The sequence below is a fragment of the Myotis myotis genome, unplaced genomic scaffold (assembly GCF_014108235.1).
Source record: "Myotis myotis isolate mMyoMyo1 unplaced genomic scaffold, mMyoMyo1.p scaffold_m19_p_3, whole genome shotgun sequence".
In the NCBI taxonomy this organism is placed as follows: Eukaryota; Metazoa; Chordata; class Mammalia; order Chiroptera; family Vespertilionidae; genus Myotis; species Myotis myotis.
In genome coordinates this window covers 137855327-137876724 of record NW_023416335.1, presented here as the reverse complement: position 1 = coordinate 137876724, position 21398 = coordinate 137855327, and the positions used below count along the sequence as shown (strand labels likewise).

General features: G+C 37.7%; 1 protein-coding gene across 10 annotated transcripts in view; it reads right to left on the bottom strand.

Moving 5' to 3' along the window:
• Positions 1-21398, bottom strand: part of PPP1R12A (protein phosphatase 1 regulatory subunit 12A) — a 156959-nt gene that overhangs the window by 102945 nt on the left and 32616 nt on the right. The gene's annotated exons all lie outside the window — the stretch shown is intronic.

Sequence of the window (21398 nt, the reverse complement as noted above, 5' to 3'; positions counted from 1 at the left end):
TTGTAAGAGTCCTTAATTAGATACATGTACAACAGTAGTATATGTGACTAGACAATGCCAACCCCATGGGAAAAACAAGTACATTTCATTAAAATGAAAACAATCAAAACTTTGTAACTAAGCACCAAAAATATCCTCCATAGCAATGGTTCCCAAAATGTGGTCTGCTAAGGGGGGAGACATCCTTTTAGAGAGCTGACATGGTCAAAACAATTTTTAAAATGATATTAAGATGGTATTTCCCTTTTTCACTGTGTTGACATGTGCATTTAAAGGTGCAAAAGCACTAGTGGTAAAACTGCTAGTACCTTAGCACAAATTAAGGCAGTGGCAAAAACAAACAAACAAACAAACAATCTCTAACAATCACTGTCTTTGCACTATGCCCACAATTTTAAAAAGGCTATTTTTATTTATGAATGTCCATTACAAAGCAGAGCAAATCATAAATTTTATTAAATTTTCATCCTTAAATATACATCTTTTTAATCTGTGGAACTAGACAGAAGTGTGCATATAAAGCACTTCTTATAATAATAGTCCTGACAAAAGCACTTATGAAGCTGAGATGAAAGCTGAACCTGCCCCTTTTTCCAATGTAACATTTTTTTTACTTAAATAACAAACCACCGTTAGTCTAACTTAATTTTAACTTCTAGTATTGTAAACATTAATACATACAATTCACATAAACAAAGCTCTTTCAATAATTTTTAAGTTTCTCTCTCATCGATGTTTCTCTCTCTCCCTTCCTCTCTCTCTAAATAAAAACATTTTAAAAATTATATTATATTAGAAAATAGTTTATGCTATTTGAGCAGCTTGAAATAACAGAACTATTTATAAGCTAATTGTTAATTTTTCTTGAGAAAAGCTATTAAATTATATTCTCCTATTTTGCGAAGAGGCTCCAAAGCAGTATTCTGATTTTTATCATCAATATAAAACATACTCTATTTAATAAATGCATCTAATACAAATATGATTATTGGTTTTTAAAAATGGAATATGTTAAGAAAGAAAATATGATTCTACATAATAAAAGCATAGTATGCAAATTGTCCCCTCTACCGAAGTTCTTCCAGAAGTTCTACCAGAGAGCAGGCCAGCCAGGGGAAGGAAGGGAGGCCCCGGCCAGCAGCTGGCAGCCACTAGCGACATTACCAGTGCACGAATTCCATGCACTGGGCCTCTAGTTCTTTATAAAAGGATATGGGAAAATGTTCACAATATATTAAGTTTTTATTTTTTAAAAAAATTTTAAATACATTTTTATTGATTTCAGAGAGGGAAGGGGGAGAGAGATAGAAACATCAATGATGATAGAGAGTCATTAATTGACTGCCTCCTGCCCGCCCCCCACTGGAAATCAAGCTAGCAACCCAAGCATGTGCCCTGACCGGAATCTAACCATGACCTCCTGGTTCATAGACTGACATTCAACCACTGAGCCACACTGGCTGGGCTTTTTTTTTTTTTAATTGATTTTTAGAGAGAAAAGAAGGGAGAGGGAGAGATAGAAACATGGATGAGAGAGGAACATCACTGACTGGCTGCCTCCAGCACGACCCCTACTGGGGATCTAGCCCGCAACCTGGGCATGTGCCCTGACCGGGAATTGAACCGGTGACCTCATGGTTCCTGGGTCTACACTCAAAGGCTGAGCCACACCACCCAGACACAATATATTAAGTTTTTAAAAGAGGATGCAAAACAAATTGCCTAATGAGTCCAATTTTACTAAAATTATATAAACAAAATGACTAGAAGAATATATGCTAAAGGTTAATAGTGATTATCATTGGTTGTGAAACTGAGTAATTTTTATTTTCTTCTTTAAATTTTCTATATAAAGAAACAACCAAATTGCTACTGAAAGTGTAAAATTCATTTAACTCTTTCAGAAAAAGCATTCAACAGTATCTACTAAAAAGTGTATATAAATAATAAATAAATGGTATGGACTATATGTGGGGGTAGAGATTCTATTCATGTAATAGAATTCTATGCATCAAGAAATAAAGAACATGAAACAAAAATAACTACTGCTACCGTCAACAACATGAATTATCCTCACAGACATATAGATGAGTAGAAAAAGGCAGACAAAGGATATAATATATTGTAAGTTTCGCCCTGGTGGGTGGTGGGTTCAATTTCCAGTCAGGGCACATACCTAGGTTGCAGGTTCAATCCTTAGTTGGGGCGGATATGGGAAGCAACCAATCAATGCTTTTTTTTTTCTCAGAGTCTCTCTCTCTCCCTTCCTCTCTCTAAAATCAATAAGCATATCCTTCTTGGGTGAGGATAAAAAACACATAAAAAACATACTGTAGGTTTCCAGTCAAAGCTAATCTCTGGTGGTTAAGCTCAGAATCATGGTTAAATGTATGGAAAACTGATGGGAGGGGCATGAGGAAGCTCTCTGGAAGATTGGAAATGTTCTCTACCTTTCTGATTTTTTACTTAGACATTGATAACATGTAAAAATTTATGGAATTATACACTTAAAAGCTGTGTAGTCTATTATATATAAATTATACCTCAATTTAAAAAGAAAAAATAATAGGCTGCCATTTATTGAAAGCCTACTATGTATTACCTCCAGTATAAGACATTTACCTTTTTCTAAATTGTACATGCTAAAATGTCTTTCTTTAATTTCTATCCGCTGCCTCCTGAAGCTTCACATATCAAATGGAATTACTCTTTTAATGGTTAACCTTTAAATATTATAAAAACCTTCCCCCTTAACAATTATCACATATTTTAGGCTAAATATGCCTAATTTCTTTAGCTACTCTTCATATTATATATGATAAAAACTATAGAGTACACCCCAAGGCCCTAGGAACACAGAGGATGGAAAAGGTCATATTATAATATGGGAGACTAGTCCATAAATAACAATGATCATGTAAGGGCATTAATAGCAGAGGGTAGAAAGTTCTAAAATATCACTAGTGACATAGAAAGATATTCTTTTGCCAGGCTGATGTGGCTCAGTGGTTGTGTGTCAACCTGTGAACCGGGAGGTTGTGGTTTGATTCCTGGTTGGGTACACGCCCCAGTTGTGGGCTCGATCCCCTAAGGGGGCTGTGGAGGAGGCAGGCAATCGATGATTCTCTCTCATCGATGTTTCTATCTCTCTCCCTCTCCCTTCTTCTCTCTGACATCAATTTAAAAAAACCCTATTTTTTTAAAAAAGATAGTCTTTTAACTCGAATGGTCCATACAGTCTCTTTGAAAAATATATATTTGAGGAAAGTTTTGAAGATTACATAGGAATTGTTCACTTAGAAAGTTAACTGGAAGGAACTTCAATGAGCAAATGCACTACGATTTTTAAAAGAAGCATGGAATAACCAAACAGCAAGTCATCCAGTAGTATAGAGTATCTATAAATTACAAAACAGGATAAGGCTAGGTCATAAAAGGTCTAAATATAGTGTGTGTAAAAGATTTGAATATAATGCAAAGGTGACTGGATTGGATACAAAGGTTGTATTAACCCTTTGCGGTCATATTAAATTTGGACATGGGTGTCGTACTGGTCGGAATTAATTTCCATTGAAAGAGCAGTGATACATAACATGCAAGATTATGAAGGATAAACAAGATTTATTAATTCTTTTTTGGAACTACGTCATTACTAGTAGAATCACTACAAACGTTATCACTTTCTACGTCAGAGTCAGTATTCAAGGTGCCAAAATAAAACTCTTCATCGTTACTTTCAGATTCGCAGTACACTTCTTTCGGTAACTTTCTTTTTGCCATTTTGGAGTATTATTTTGAAATATCTTAACAAGCGAGAATGCCTAATTACAGTTAAACGTAATTTGTAAAGCTTTATTTGAAATTCTGCTAAGTATCTCCTAAGCTTGTTGATTTCTTCACTCTCAAAAGGCGACTGACTGGCCACGGTGTTTTGCATGGCGAGTGTGGAATGACCGCGTTTGTTTATATTGAATTTCGATATCTCCGATTTGTCGGGAAAATGTTTTGGTTCGTGACAAGGTCGCTTAGACACTTAAGAGCTTTTGGAGAAATTATGAACTGATACATGAATGAATAGAGTTAAGATTCGTACGGTTCCTTGCTGTGGTGGCTGAGAGCAGACATAAGACCGGAACGGTAAAAAAGCTTTGGTGGCTGAGAGTAGACAAATGACCGCAAAGGGTGAAATCTGCTTTCTATTCCTACACATCAGGGAACCTGCTACATTGAGCCACTGAATTGACAGTGGCTCAATTCAGCAGTAGGGTGAAGTAGTAGAAAACATTTTAGAATTTCAAGATGATGTTTGAAAAGCTATTCAGAGTTTTTAAGCAGAGGGAGTGACATGATCAGATCAATATTTCAGAAAGAATACTGAAAGCAATATGAAGAGGGAAGAGTACTCAGACTGGATCTATATTTTAAAAAACTTAGGAGAAAATGTGCAAGATTAATTAAAGATTAAGTATGAAGAGTGAATGACAGAGAGAAGCCATTCATGGAAATAAATACCACAAATTCAAGGAGCAGTTTGAGGAAAATAAGTTGATTTTTAGCTTTGGATATGCTGAATTTATAGATATCTGTATCTCTATCCAATCACCTGTATCTAGTGGCCAATTGGATACGCAGATCTTTGAAAATAAATGTGGGATGAAAGTATCAATTTGGGGATTATCTGCGTTAAGGTAATAATTAAAACAATAGCACCTGAAATCACTCAGAGAGAATGCAGAGAAGTGACCATGGAAACATTAAGAGAAGGGTTAGATTAAATTATGACCAGTAATTTTACTTGGAAGACAAAGACATTTGTGATATTTTATTCATTAGTTAAAGAGATACAAAGTTCTCAACGTAAGGAAGACATATACACAAGTAGATGATTATATCAAAAGGAATGTGATAAATACAATTACAGAGCTGTGCACTGCTTATTGTGGAAGCTCAGAAAAAAAAAGAACTAAGCAATAATGGTGGTAGTCAGGAAATATTTCCTGGAGGAGGCTCTACACCTAAGCTTAACATATGAATAAGTGAAACCTTTCCTGGTGTATAAAGAGTCAAAGTCAAGATACATGATGACGATAAAGGTAGGCAGGATCCAGAATAGTCTTATTTGCTTTATTGTATGAATAATACTTTGAGATTGAGGATAAAATATTTTCAGGAGGAATGATTAATTTTTAAAGTTTCTCCATTTTAGGAAGGTGAATGACTAGGCTAGTTGAAAAACTTTTATTTTTTTCCAGTATAATGTAAGAAAAACCGGCAAAAATACCTAATGCAGTTATTGTTAAATATGATTATTTTGTTACAAGCTTTTGAAATGTTTAAATATAAATTAAATGCTAAGAACAGTCACAAAATATACATTATATAAGAACCTCAAGTTTGTGGTATAAATTGTTCCAAGTATTCTCTTGAGCATTTATAAAGCACAGTCAAGAAACTGGCAAAGCTTTCTCATAACAATATTGTTGCTAAGAGAATCAAAAGCTAGCACATGCAACACATTAAGAGACACATGATTTGCTGACTTTAAATATTTGACTAAATATGGAAAGAAACAGAACTCAAATATACGTGCAAAATATTATCTGACATGGTCTATCTTGAATTTTTCTTGAACACATATCCAGAGCAATTACAAATAATAAATGGCTGTGTGAAGACACTCTGTCTTTTTAAATCCAGGTAGAGGCAGCTTTGTCAACCTGAACTGTAAACGAATTCAATAAACTAGTTTAAGTATATAAGTCATCTGTTTTTCTTTTAAAGGGGGCCTATCATTTTTTCTCAGGTAATTAGCTGAAGGACAAACTCTGTTCCCCACACATTTTAAGGAAAAAGCTGGATAATGAAGCTGAACAACATTGGCTCAAAATAGAGTCCAGGGCTTAAAGACAGATTTTGGGTAGGGCATGCGTATCTTTAAAAAATCATTAAATTTCATTCCTAGAAAAGATAAAAACAAATGTGTTTAGCAACTATGGAATTCAATTGAGTAAAATCATGATTACAAATTTAGCAGCATCTGAAATATATTCTGATAGTGTTATATTCCTTTTCATGAAAGCGGTTTTGTTAAAAGTACACTCTGTCTGGGATTAATCCAGTTTGCCAATAGTGTCACTGGATAAATTACTTAAAATTCTGTGTACCACAGTTTGCTTTGGAAAAGGAGAATAATGGTACCCACCTCAAAAGTTTACTATGAGAAATATATGAATTAATACATACAGCACATAGAGAGTAGTACCTGTCAAAAACTAAGTGCTACAGTTTGTATCAATACATATGCCACGTGCTATATCATCCATTTAAATTTTTCTTTTTTCTATTCTTATCCAAAACTTACTTTTTCATCCCTCTATAAATTGCAAAACAAAATTAAATGGTGGAGAGTTGTCAAATATTCCTTTTAGTACTACTACTTTTGGTAAAAGTCCCATCCACCAATGATTTCTAAGAGGGTGATTAACTTTTAACCTTAGAAATATCTTCCAAACCCCCTTCAAACACTTTTATATATATAAGTTTTATATAAGCTTATTCATACAAATTATATACAATGCAGAATAAAACAGAAGAAAAGATTTAGTTGTATAAATGCAATTATAACAACTTAGGTGAAAATGTGATTTTAGTGAATTAGTTGAAATGCTTACAATTTGTGCCTAACCATTAGTAACAATTACTGATAAATAATAGACAAATTAACTTGAATAGAAAGTTCTCTATATCAATTTATATATCCTTGAAACAACTCTTTGACTCCTTAGTAAGGAAAACTCAGTTCTGTTCAACTGGTGGGAGCAGAAATTTTTAGATATACTAGAAAATTGCCCATGCCCTAAGCCAGGGGTGGGCAACCTTTTTGTGAGTGCTTGCCAAAACCAGCAAAATCTCTGACTCAAAAGTCGTCTGCGTGCCAACCCTAATTTTTTGAGAACATGTTACGCCTACTTGATATCTCTTAAGGTGTACATATGTGAAGAACCTTGAAGAAATAATAAAATTCTTTCGAGCGACAAAAGCACAGTATATGACAGTGATGGCGAACCTATGACATGCGTGCCAGAGGTGACACACAAACTCATTTTTTTGGTTGATTTTCCTTTGTTAAATGACATTTAAATATATAAAATAAATATCAAAAATATAAGTCTTTACTATGGTTGCAAATATCAAAAAATTTCTATATGTGACACAGCACCAGAGTTAAGTTAGGGTTTTTCAAAATGCTGACACGCCGAGCTCAAAAGGTTCGCCATCATTGGTATATGATGATGAAAAATACATTTATTTTTTAATGTATACATGTACACTGATAGTCCGACAGAAAACTTTATGACTCCGTTTGATATTATCAGTGGGACTTTTGCTGCTGCATCACTGATGACAGAGATTTTACATCAGGTTTATATTTCGTGACCTTCAGAGATATGCACGAGCTACTACTTTCATCCGTCAGGCTACTCCTACTACGAGACTTAACAAAATTCACCATTGAGAACAAAGATTCACAAGCGTATGTTTCATCTGTCAAGCTACTCCTATTACGAGACTTAACAAAATTCACCACTGAGAACAAAGATTCACAAGCATATGTGGATGAAACCAAACACTGGTCGGATCTAGGAAGGCAGGGAGAGTTAAGGCAGAGGCATAGAAATTGCTCTTTCCCTCTCTCGTCAATCCATGTCTATGGTCTTTAGGATAACTTGTTATGTAAAATTATTTATTTATCTAAGATGCACCTACACTGAATTTATCTGAAAAATAAAAAAGTCGATATTAAGAAAAAAACTGTAAATGGAAGATTATAAGAGAGGGTTTCACGTGCCAGCAAAAGTTACTGGTGTGCCATGTTTGGCACGCATGCCAGGGGTTGCCCACCCCTGCTCTAAGCATTCTGAGTGACAGATGTCAGTGAGTATGCTTAAAGAAGAACAACTGAAGATATATAAGCAAGGTTTTGTTCTATTTTAAAGAAAACTGAATTGGATACATCAAAGAAGAACTATGGGTATGGTTTATACAAAACAATGAAAAACTCCAAGTAGTACTCCCATACTAAAAATAAAAATAAACACCTTGGTTTTGCATTAAGACTGGCAAATAAAAGAGCATGTATAATCTTAGGAGGTCATCTGTTACACTTAGTTATAAAAACAGCTAACAAGTTCAGCATTGCATTTAGGTTTAATTACTTATTTTGGTCTTTCTACTCTTACCATATAAACAAGTAGGAAATCTAGACGTAAAAACAAATACCTGCCCTCACAATAAATCATATATTCAAATGATAAAATTATGGAACAATAAATTCAAAATAGATTATGCACAATGGCTAGACCATAGGAAATTCTTAATTTGGATTTTAAAAGTTCAGACTCTTATGTATAGGCAGCATCCTAGAGAAAATATAGAAGACACTATATATTTGTGGAATGAATGAACTAGACCTCCAAACAGATGATAAAACATGAAAAAGAACACACACAGCAAAAGAAAACATTTTTTAGATTATAAAAAAAGGCCAAAACCGGTTTGGCTCAGTGGATAGAGCGTCGGCCTGCGGACTGAAGGGTCCCGGGTTCGGTTCCGGTCAAGGGCATGTACCTGGGTTGCGGGTACATCCCCAGTGGGGGATGTGCAGGAGGCAGCTGATCGATGTTTCTCTCTCATCGATGTTTCTGGCTCTCTATCTCTCTCTCTCTTCCACTCTGTAAAAAAATCAATAAAAATATATTTAAAAAAAAAAATAAAAAAAATAAAAAAAATGAAAAAGAATGAAAGTTTCTAGGGTAAAAGTAATCTAAGTACTACTTAAACATTTATACTTTACCCAGTAAGTACTAAGTACTTGAATGAGGACATCAAAAACTGAAAACCATATTCAAAGATTAAAGTCTGCCCTTTATCTAATCTTATTCCACAGCATTGTTATTTTCTTTATGGATAAATATCTGTAAATACAGTACTAAGTTAAACCTAGATCCTTAGAAGCCAACACTTTTATAAGGGAAGAGGATTTCCTTTAGTGTTTAAAATTCTTAGGGATATAAAAAAATTCAGAAATCAAGACAAAATGGTCAAAAGATTCATAATAAGTGAATCAAAAAGAATGTAAACATTATAAATTCTAGCAAGGTAGAAATGTTAATATGGCTAACAAAATGAGATGGGGGGGAAACAGCAAAAATATCTGTGAGTTCTAGAATTCATAAAATCTTTCTAAAATTGGAACGTGGCTTAAAAAATCCTATTGCAACATATTCATAGCCTATTTTCTTAATATTAAAAAACTATTTAAGGTAATACTCTCTAGTTGCAAAAAAAACAAAAAAACCCTAAAATTTAATCATTATTCTTCTGGGTTTTTTTTTTTCCTTTCGGCAAATTAAGTTTAATACATTCTAATTAAAATAGTTATGTGATATGTGTCCTTTTAAATAAAAGTGTGTCAAAGGATTTGCATCGGAAATGTTCCCTAAATGAATGATGATTAGCTATGGATAATCAACATCCATTAAGTAAATTATTTTTACTCTTTGAGCATATAGCACAGTGCTTAGATCCAAGTTTGAAAAGAGCCAAACTGCCCAGTCAGTGTGGTTAAGTGGTTGAGCATTGACCTATGAACCAGGAGGTCATGGTTTGATTCCCAGTCAGGTCACATATTCAGGTTGCCAGCTCAATCCTCAGTGTGGGGCTTGCAGGAGGCAGCCGATCAATGATTCTCTCTCATCATTAATGTTTCTAGCTCTCTCCCTTGATCCCTTCCTCTCTGAAATAAAATATATATATTTAAAAATAAAGAAAATGTGAGATAATAAATGTTTAGTGTTTTAAGTTTAGGGGTAATTTGTTATGCTGCAATAAATAATGGTTACATTGCTAGATTTTTATCTTGTTAATCCTCACCCGAGGATATTTTTCCATTGAGTTTTAGAGAGAGTGGAAGGGAGAGGAAGAGAGAGAAACATCGATGTAAGAGAGACAAATGTACTGGTTGCCTCCTGCACACACCTGACTGGTGCCAAGAATCATACATGCCCTTGACCAGAATCGAACCTGGCACCCTTCAGTCTACTGGGCTGAAGTTCTATCCACTGAGCCAAACCGGCTAGGTGGGCTACTGCTAGATTTTTTAACATAGAAGGTATTATTTATATACCAGTTTTGATTGCTTTAGCTTGTATGTATCCAAGCATCATGTTCCCTTCTCTACTTAATCTCTAATCTGCCTTTTCTCCTGTATTTCTTAAATGTCATCGGTTAGTTGTTTAAGCTAAAGAATTATCTAAATTTTAATCTATCACAAATTAAAACTCTAACACTGAACCATCTCTATTTCTTGAAATTCCAAAACAATCTGAAATTATAACTTCAAAAAAATAAGCAACAATAATCTGCTAATGTGTCAGCACTTGTGCTTGATGAGTAAATAAAAGGTATAAAAGAATAACTCTTTAACGAATAAATAATAAAAATTATTATTCCACCCAGCAGGTGTGGTTCAGTGGTTGAGCGTCAACCTATGATTCCCAGTTAGGACACATGCCTGGGTTGCAGGATAGATCCCCACTAACGGGCATGCAGGAAGCAGCCAATCAATGTTTCTCTCTCATCATTGATATTTTTATCTCTTTCCCTTTCTCTCTAAAATTAAACAAAAACTTGTTTTGGAAAAAAAAAAAAAGAAAGAAAAAAAGAAAGCAATCACCATCACCACTTAATTTCCTATATATTAGCAATACCAAGTATTAATTAATTCACTTTCCTCAAACTATTATAAAAATATGCCAGTACTTATATATAGGGTGTTCCCCAAAATGTATATATATGCTTTGAATAATTATAAAGGTAGTGTTTATTAAAATACATTTTCAAAATTGAGCTATCAGCTGTGAAAGTGTGTATGTATTTTTTGGGACACCCTTATTTACAGATAATTTATCACAAAAATTTACTGCAATATTTCCAAATGTTTCCATGAAACTACTGAACTAGAAAAGTTAAATGGTTTTCGACATGAAGGATCTTGAAACGAATTAAATTTAGAAAATACTGTAATAAAACAGTTTTACTGCAGAACTTGTCAACAAATCCCTTTTTCCACTAACATCTAGATTTATGTCCAAGTTGAGGCACACAGTCTGGTAACCATTGTACCATACATAAAATCCTATATAATAAAAGGGTAATATGCAAATTGACCCTAACGGCATAACAACTGCTCGACCAGTCACTATGAGGCACACTGACCACCTCTTGGTCCCTTTCCCTGGCCAGCAGGCTCCAATCACCTGATGGCAAACAGGAACCAGGGGTGGGTAGCAGGGGACAAGGGTGGCACCAGACTAAGACCCCCACCCCGCCAGTCACCTCGCACACAGAGACCCATGGCGGGGGAGGGGGTGGTGAGAGGGCAGGAACGGCCAACCTCTCAGTTCCTTCCCCTGTCCAACAGGCTCCGATCACCCTATGGCGAATGGGAACCGGGGTGGGTGGCGGTGGGGGGTGGGGCTGGAGAGCGGGTGAACGGCCAACCTCTCAGTTCCTCCCCTCAGCTGGCAGGCTCTGATTGCCCAATGGCGAACGGGGAACCTGGGGTGGGTGGTGGGGGATGTAGGTGGCGCCAGGCTAAGGCCCCCGCCCTGCCGGTCACCCCACACACAGAGGGTGACCCAAGGCGGGGGCGGGGATGGCAAGCGGGCAGGAATGGCCAACCTCTTGGTCCCTTCTCCTGGCCATCAGGCTCCGATCGCACATGGCGAACGGGGAACCGGGGGTTGGGAGATGGTGGGGGGGCAGGGCCAGATGTGGGCAGCCAGGGAAGATGGCCCTGATCACAGGCCAGGCCCAGGGCCCGTACCTGCGCAGAAATTTCATGTGCTGGGCCTCTAGTCTATATAATAAAACCCTAAGTGACCATTATGGCGGAACGACCAGAACTGGTTGCCATGATGCGCACTGACCACCAGGGGGCAGATGCTCAATGCAGGAGCTGCCCCCCAGGTGGTCAGTGCACTCCGATAGGGGAAGCACCGCTCAGCCAGAAACCGGGCTCATGGCTGGTGAGCACAGCGGTAAGGAGCAGCAAACAGTAAGGAGCGAGGGGTCCTGGACTGCGAGAGGGCACAGGCAGGGCTGAGGGGACCTCCCCATCCCAGTGCAAGAATTTCATGCACCGGGCCTCTAGTCTATCTATAATATAATACATGTGTGCATTATTGCATGGTGAATTTTAAGTCTCTCTCAAATATAGATAATTGATAACAAATTAATAATTTCACAATTTTATACTATTTTTCACCTTTAGGGAGGAAAACTGTAGATTTTATGCTTGCAAAGTCAAGGACACTATTATCTATCTAATAATAGGGTAATATGCAAATTGGTCGGGACACCATCAAAGTAATGACCAATCAGCAGGCTGCGCATGCAGTAGGCGCAGGTGGGCGGGGACTTCCAGCGCTGGAGATGCAATGGCGGCTGCCACTTGCCCAGGGCCGGCCCGGGGCTTAGGCAAGCCACTGATGGCCACTGTCACTGCAAGGGCCCGAGGCTCAGGCAATGAGGGCCAGGCAAGGCTTAGGCAAGCCATAGTGGCTGCGAAGGCCGAGGCTCAGGCAGCTTTGTGGCTGGCAGTGGCAGCAACAAAGGCATGATGGGGGTGTTGCCTTCCCCTGATCGCTGGGTCGCCTCCTGTAGAGGGAGGCCAGAGGCAGCAGCAGTGAGGGGGTGATAGAGGTGGTGCCTTTCCCTGATCAGCCAGTCGCCTCCAGCAGAGGGAGGCCAGGATGCGGCTTAGGTCCACTCGTAAGCTGTCAGTAGGACATCCCCTGAGGGCTCCTAGACTGAGAAGGGGCAGGCTGGGCTGAGGGACCCTTCTGCCCCAGTGCACAAATTTCATGCACCGGGCCTCTAGTATATTCATAACAGTATCCAATAAACTTCTTTTGGTATGGTTCTCCAGCTATCTAAAAGACTTTGACACACATAAATATTTCTGCCAGACAGACAGAGGCTACAAAACTGCTGAGGCAGACATGACAAATAAAAGGACATCAGATAAAACAAAACCCAGTTTAAAAACCTACCAAAAGCACATTCTTAGCTCTATCACAAAAAAGCAGGTTGGCAGGAGAAGGTTGAGTCCAGTTGCCAAGAAAAAAGTAACCTGATGATAAAATTTCAATTCTTTTTGATCATAAGGATTAACTAAGGTACTTTGGGACTTTATAACTTCTCTGGAAGAAGACAAAAAGTACCCCTGAATAATGGCTAAGGCATTGCTGGACCCTACAGATTGCTCCTCAATTTAGTCTTCTTTTAACCATCTGAAGCCTTTATTTCTAAGGCCTTCCCCAGCATATATTAATGTAACCAGAGTTAAATCACCCTCTCCTTCCATTCTCTGTAATATTGCAAACATATCTATCCTAACACACTTAAAAAATTATGGCATCAACTATAATTTTCTACCAATATGTACTATCTCTGCATTCATTTCCTTTCCCTTTTGGATCCACTATTCTATGAACTCCTAAATGCAAGAACCCCATCATCTCTACATAATAGTATCTAGAATACAAATGACAGTAATCAACTGTTGAATGGAGGAACCTACAAGTATGATTTTAGCTTTAGTGGTAAGACTCATAAATAGGTTGCTGATTCTTTGTCACCTGTAGATGACAGTATTAGAGAAATTAACTTTTCCATGTCATATCTGACTTACTACACGAGAATGAGTAAGTTACAGAACATTTTGCAATTTTATTTATGTTAGAGGAAATAGTTTCTCTTTTCCCACATGAAAAATGTATAATTTATACCAAGAAATTGAATATCTACAAAATATTAAAATATCTTGGAGTTAAATGTACAAATGAGTGATACTCATGATCACTCAAAAACAAAACATCACATTCTTCAGAGCAAAAAATGACTAGGGCTGAAAAGATCATACCAGTGTTAAAATAAGTTATTGTTTTCATAGTCCTTTTTTGATATCACTGCTATTTTTGAATGTTCACCTTTTGCAAACCTGCGCCCTCTAACCAGGCAGCAGGAGCTCCAAGGTAGGAAAGACTGCAAACAAATAATTTCACTTTCATTTTCTCGAATACCTGACATTAGTGAAACTTACAATTCCCACTGCACCACATGCAGATATGATCCCCTCCTTTTTACATAAAATAACCAGAACTGCCTCTAAGTTTCCTTTAAAAAAAAAAAAAATCACATTACTTAAGCAATAGCATTAGCATCTAGCATAGAACTACTGCCACAAAAGGAATTCCTTCTACTGGTAAGACAGACTCCCAATGCACATAAAGTTCTCAGTAATTTAGCTACTGTGGTAATAAAGTCAGCCAAGAAGAGAGCACAGAAGACAAAGTGAAAGCCAACTACTCTGGTTTTCTTTCTTTTTTGGAGTGGTGCCTTGCATTTCACGGAAAGTCTAAAAGCTAAGTCTTGACCATATAAGGCTTTGGGATTCCCATGGATGGAAAGGCCTAGATGGCAGTCAAATCTAATAACCTTAAAATACATGAAACATGGGTACTAAACTGTGAGAGGGGTTTTCTTTTTTATCCTAGATTCACTTAAATATATTCTCACTGATAATTTCAAGTGTTCCTGCAAAATATTATGATCAAATCCATAAAGTTAAAATACATAAAGAAGTGTATACATTAATTACTGACATTTCCTTAACAAACAACTTTTGGTGAAAATCTTTCCAAAGTCTGTTACACATTCCTTTGTCATTTCAAACAAGTACAAAAAAATGTAACTTAACTTTTCTCTATTAACTCATTATGGTATCAACTATTAAACTCTGATGTTTTACAACAATGTCCTTGTTGCCAATAGTTTATGTAGTTAAAATAATACCTAAAATGCTTTTGGGGATAGCTTTTAATAGGTTTTCTGCCTTCTGTCTTGCTTTCATCCATCATCCCTTTAAACTATCTGATAGCTTCCTCTATTCTTTAATTCTTATTGTTGAGAGTATTACAGATAATCTCCCTTTTTCTCCTCATTACCCCCCTCCACTTGGTTCCCTCCCCACCCTAGACTTTCATTCACTACACTATTGTCTGTGTCCATATGCTATATAATAAAAGCCTAATATGCAAATTGTGCCCTTAACCAGGAGTTCAACCACTCGCTATGACGTGTGCTGACCACCAGGGGGTGGTGCAGAACATGGTGGGCGTTGGTGACGAGGTGCTGGCAGTGGGCGGCAGTGGAGGTGCTGTAGGCCCCAATGGGCTTCTGGGTGAGCCGGGCCACAGCCGCCGGGATTGCACGGGCTGGTAGGGCTCCCCGTGGGTTTGTGCAGGAGCCGGTCTGTGAGGCTGGCCGGAAGAGAGCGAGCTGCCTGCCTGGCTTCCGGGCAGCGTCGATAGGTGGCCCAGAGGCCCATGTTGTGCCCCAGCCCATGGTGTCTAGCCGCGCTAACCGCATCTCCGCGTGAGGACTCGGGTGCCATGACTCAGGTGGAGGGGGTTGTGCTGAGGCCTGGAGGCCCAGGGCCCAGAGGTCAGCTGGGACCTGCCCTTCCATGCTAGATGCTTGCACTTCGATTGCCTGCCAGGCCTAGGGACCGCACTTGTGCATGAATTTCATGCACCGGGCCTCTAGTATGCATATAAATTCTTTGGTTAATCTCTACATGTCCTCTCTCCCCCTTCCCTCTGAGATCCATCAGTTTGTGCCATACTTCCATGCCTCTGGACCTATTTTGGTTGTCATTTCATTTTCACTAGATTCCACATACTAGTATTAGTGAGATCATGTGATACCTGTCTTTCTCTGACTGGCTTATTTTGCTTATGATAGCTTCTTCTTTAATGAAAAGTAATATCTTCATTTTAATTTGTAGCTCTTAATTTACCAAGCATTTTTAAAAGGAGCATAAAAAAAGCACATAAAAACCATGTGAGGGCTTCTCCCAAATAACTGAAAAGTATTTGGGGATTCTGCAAGTTGGTTTCAGTCCTATGAGTAATGTTTATTTTCCAATGTTTTTACTTTTAGGTCATAAAGTATCCAATATGAGAAAAAATTATTAGAAAAATCATATCCTGTAAAATGTAGAGGGATGACATATAACTCAATAACATCAAAACTGACAACTGCTGCCCTGCCTGGGTGGCTTGGTTGGATCATTGTCCCCATATACCAAGGTTTTGGGTTCAATCCCTGGTCAGGACACAGACAAAAGGCAAACAGTGAGAGCATAGGTAAGTAGAACAATAGATCCAAGTCTGTCTGTCTGTCTCCATCTCTGCCTAAAAATCAATCAATAAATTAAAAAAACAAAAAAACTAAAAACTGCTGAAAAAAAGGAAACTATTTTATTATTGGCAATGTTTTCTTTGCATGGGAGTGATTATGAGCAATCATGTGACACAACTAGTGCTGATCCTTTCAGAGCTCTTGGGAAAAACAGTGATGACCCTAGGAAAATGAGCAAAGACACTGAGATAACTGTTCACTTTTCTATTATTTATATTTTATTTACAACTTTGCACACTCATATCTTTAGAATAATAAAGGTACTAATAACTTACTCTGTAAATTAATTTCCAAAAGTTAACAATAAAAGGGAAAGGAGAAGTTCATTTTATAGAATTTAGCAATGTGTAAAGCTCAATGGAATAGTCATGTCTGATACAAATGGAAGACTCTTTTGTTACAGCTGTTTCATGTTAATATGAGAACAGAATAGATAAATAAGACATGGAGGTAAACCTCAAAGCTCTGTTTTACGACAATAATAAACTTCAGAAGATTAAAAACTGTTTCTGGACTTTAATGCCCCTCACCAGCACTGTTACACGGTTCAGATCTTTTCAACAATTACTGAACATCTATCATTTATCCTATATAATAAAAGGCTAATATGCAAATCGACCAAACAATAAAACAACCAGTCTCTGATGCACACTGATCACGAGGGGGCAGACACTCAATGCAGGAGCTGTCCCCTGGTGGTCAGTGCACTCTCACAGTGGGAGCGCTGTTCAGCCAGAAGCCGGGCTCACAGCTGGTGAGCACAGCAGTGGTAGTGGGACCCTCTCCCGCCTCCACGGCAGCACTAAGGATGTCCAACTGATGGCTTAGGCCCGTTCCCTCTGGGCCTGAGCCATCAGTCGGACATTCCCTGAGCGCTCCCAGACTGGGAGAGGGCGCACCTGGGCTGAGGGGACTCCCCACCCCCAGTGCATGCATTTCATGCACTGGGCCTCTAGTTAAGTATAATATGCTGGGCATATAAAGATGAATCATGATTGATACAGATACTTAGGAAATCTATGATTTTAATTTTAAGCCAAATAGGAAATAAGATGATCTTTATTTAATATGGCAAGTGCTATATTTTGTAGGAGTTCAGAGGATAGGAATAGCCTAGGAAGGAGTCAGAGCTTTTGGGAGAAACCTAATTTGTACCTTTAAGGATTAAAAAACGGTAAACACCAAAACAAGTTTACTTAAAGCAGCGGTTCTCAACCTGTGGGTCGCGACCCCTTTGGGGGTAGAACGGCCCTTTCACAGGGGTTGCCTAAGCCCATCAGAAAACACATATATAATTACATATTGTTTTTGTGATTAATCACTATGCTTTAATTATGTTCAATTTGTAACAATGAAAATACATCCTGCATATCAAATATTTACATTAGGATTCATAACAGTAGCAAAATTACAGTTATGAAGTAGCAACAAAAATAATTTTATGGTTCGGGGTCACCACAACATGAGGAACTGTATTAAAGCGTCGCGGCATTAGGAAGGTTGAGAACCACTGACTTAAAGTTGGGGTGGTGGTGGTAGTGGTGAGTAACAGTATATCGGATAGAAAGTATCAGTATTGCTGAAAGATCATAAAAGTGCAAGAAAAAGTGGTAGGTGATTAGGGAGAATTAAGTAGAGATGAGGAGGGAGATTGTGACTGGCCTTATAAAGCAGGCTAAGGAGACTGACTACTCTGTACAACAGTACCTGTCAAATATGAATAACATAAGGAATGCCTCAGAAAAATCCCCCCAGAGGTGTCCCTAAAATTGAGTGAAATTTTATTTATCATGCTATTTAAATAGCTATCAACATAAACCTAAGTCTTTACACATGCTTTAGTATACATATTAATCAAAACAAATTTATAAAAAGTCTTAATATTTTTTTCTTTAGTCTGTAAAAGGAGTTTGTGATTCTCATTTGTCTGGGAATTGTCCCTCATCCATTGAAGCCATGACATTTTCATTAAATTCATCTTGGTCTTTCCTCATCTGTCTGTGACCATTAAGTCTGTTATATTCATAAATGTAAGCAACTGAAACTAAGAAGAGGTATCAGTTGTCATGGGTATATCTACCTATATATATAGCTACTCATGCTTATATTTTAGATTATCTTCACAATGAAAACTAAAGAATTAAACATTCTTGCTGAAATGGAAATTATGAGACGAGGTTTAAGACAAAGTCTCCTAAATTTCTGGCTTATGTGAGTGACTACAGTGGGGCCTTGACTTACGAGTTTAATTCATTCCGAGACCGAGCTCGTTAAGGAGCTCGTTAACTCAAATTACTCTGTCAACTCAATGCAAAAAATCAGCAGAGAGACAGCTGGTATCTCAAAAAACTCATTAGTCGGGACACTCGTATATCAAGGCCCCACTGTATTTGGAGGGTAATGCCACCACTTCCAAATGTATCACCCCTAAGATCTCAGAACTCTGAAATTCCCAGAGGAGAACATGGTATCCCAGTCTCCATCTCCTTCTCCCTCTTTTGACTAAACCTTTTTTGTGTGTGTCCTTATTTTGAATACTTGATTTGGTTTGACCCCTTTCAATTCTTCCCAGACCACCATTCACAGGCTTTATTGCATACTCTCTATGTCAACTACCCATTCACCCCAGAATTCCTTATATCTCTTGACATTCTCAGCAAGCATGTCAAACTCATGGCCCACAATGAATATTTTTGTGGCCTAGCCAATGTAACAGTATTAAGAAACGTGTTGTTGTTGTTTTTTTAAGATTTTTGTCTTCTTTAAAAAATATTTTATTGATTTTTTACAAAGAGGAAGGGAGAGGGATAGAAAGTTAGAAACATCGATGAGAGAGAAACATCAATCAGTCGCCTCCTGCACACCCCCAACTGGGGATGTGCCCACAACCAAGGTACATGCCCTTGACCAGAATCGAACCCGGGATCTTTTAGTCGGCAGGCGAAGCTCTATCCACTAAGCCAAACCGGTCAGGGCTTAAGAAACATTTTAATAAAAATTTTATAACTTAATTTTTACAATATCCTGTTAAACATAATTACTAATAACGAACTACAACGTTCGCTAATGACTGATTACTATAATCATGTTGCATTCATTTCCCTTACACACCTTACGCGCAGGCGTACCATTTCTCTCCACTAATACTAGCAGTGAATATTTTAGCAGCCGATGGCCACATCATTAGTTTTGTACTGACTTGTTTGGTGTGCACAACAGGAAATATTTCGCTTTCAGAGAACAAGAAAAATAGGTTCATTTGTGTTACACTTATTAATCTGTGCAGTTATTCAGTGTCTGGTAAGTTAACGTTCAAGAAAAAATTAATTTTTATTAAAATGTTCTATTATTGTATGTTAACGATTACTCATTTATTTCTGCCCTTTGTATTCAGCATGTCTTTATCGAAATAAACCTACATTTCTATGAAAATTGAAGTTTTTTTGTTTGTTTGTTTTTTTGCGGCCCACATAAACTTAAACCTTGTTTATTTGGTCCGTGTTAGCCTTTGAGTTTGACTTGCTTGCTCTAGAGCAGGGGTGGGCAAACTTTTTGACTCAAGGGCCACAATGGGTTCTTAAACTGGACCAGAGGGCCGGAACAAAAGCATGGATGGAGTGTTTGTGTGAACTAATATAAATTCAAAGTAAACATCATTACATAAAAGGGTACGGTCTTTTTTTTTTAGTTTTATTTATTTCAAACGGCCGGATCAGGCCCGCGGGCTGTAGTTTGCCCACGGCTGCTCTAGAGCCAATACCATCCATTTGCTCTCTGTGCTCTTATGCAGATGCTGTCAAGCGATGCTAGAAAAATCATGAAACCAGGTTGCTTTGGTCCACTATAATTTCACCTAAACTCATTGCAATATTTCGCTAACAGATTATTGTTAAATGCATTTTGCCCATATTCCTATAACATTGTATTTACTACCCCAAATCTCCTTCAGTCTCCCTAAGATCCCATTGATATTAAATCCTACTGCTCTATAATGCCACTTATGATAAATACCAAATAGCTATATATTCTTACACAAGCAAGAAAACTTAAGTGATCAATGGTAATTTTTTCAGAATCTCACTCCACATTTAAGTTCTTATATATTCACACCCCGCTTCTTTCTTTCCTTTGGCTTAGCAGTGGTTCTCAACCTTCTGGCCCTTTAAACGCAGTTCCTCATGTTGTGACCCAACCATAAAATTATTTTCGTTGCTACTTCATAACTGTAATGTTGCTACTGTTATGAATCGTAATGTAAATATCTGATATGCAAGATGGTCTAACTCTAAGGCGACCCCTGTGAAAGGGTCATTCGACCGCCAAAGGCGTTGCTACCCACAGGTTGAGAACAGCTGACTTAGAGGAAGAAATGTCCCCTCCCCCCAAATTCCTAATGACTTCTCACACAAATGTTTCCTACTTTTCTATGTTTATGTTTTAATATTTTACCCTATGTTTAAGCCAAACTGAACTACTCACTAGTCTAATTCTTATTCTGGCATTTCTTCAAATGCTGCTCCTTCTTCCTATAATGCTTTCCTATACCTCTGCCTATATAAATCCTACCCTCCTCCAAAAATATCCTTTACATTCTTTTACATCCTAAAAATCACATAAAACATAAAAATCCTTCCGATACTACCTTCCACATGTAATATTCCCCTCTTTTCCTCCACGTTGCTATAAAAATGTTCAAAAATGTGAATATCTATGTATCCGCCATCTAGATTCTACTATTAACATGTTACTATTGGCTTTGGCACATACTTACCTATCTTGTCATTTCTTTATCCATCTAGAAATCTGGCTATTTTGAAATGTACCAAAGGTATAAAACTGTAGAAATTAGTATAATTAGTAAATATCTCCCTACATACTTCAGTGTGTGTATGTTTAAGTGGAACTTAATGTTTAGTTTTCTTTTTTATATAATGAGCCCTCCTTCCTCCCACTCATACCCTGAAACAACCACTGTTCTGGTTTGTTCCACCCTAAGAGTAAGATGTGCCCTGGCCGGGAGTCAGTTGGTTGGGTGTCATCTCAGGCATCAAAGGGTTGCTGGTTTGATT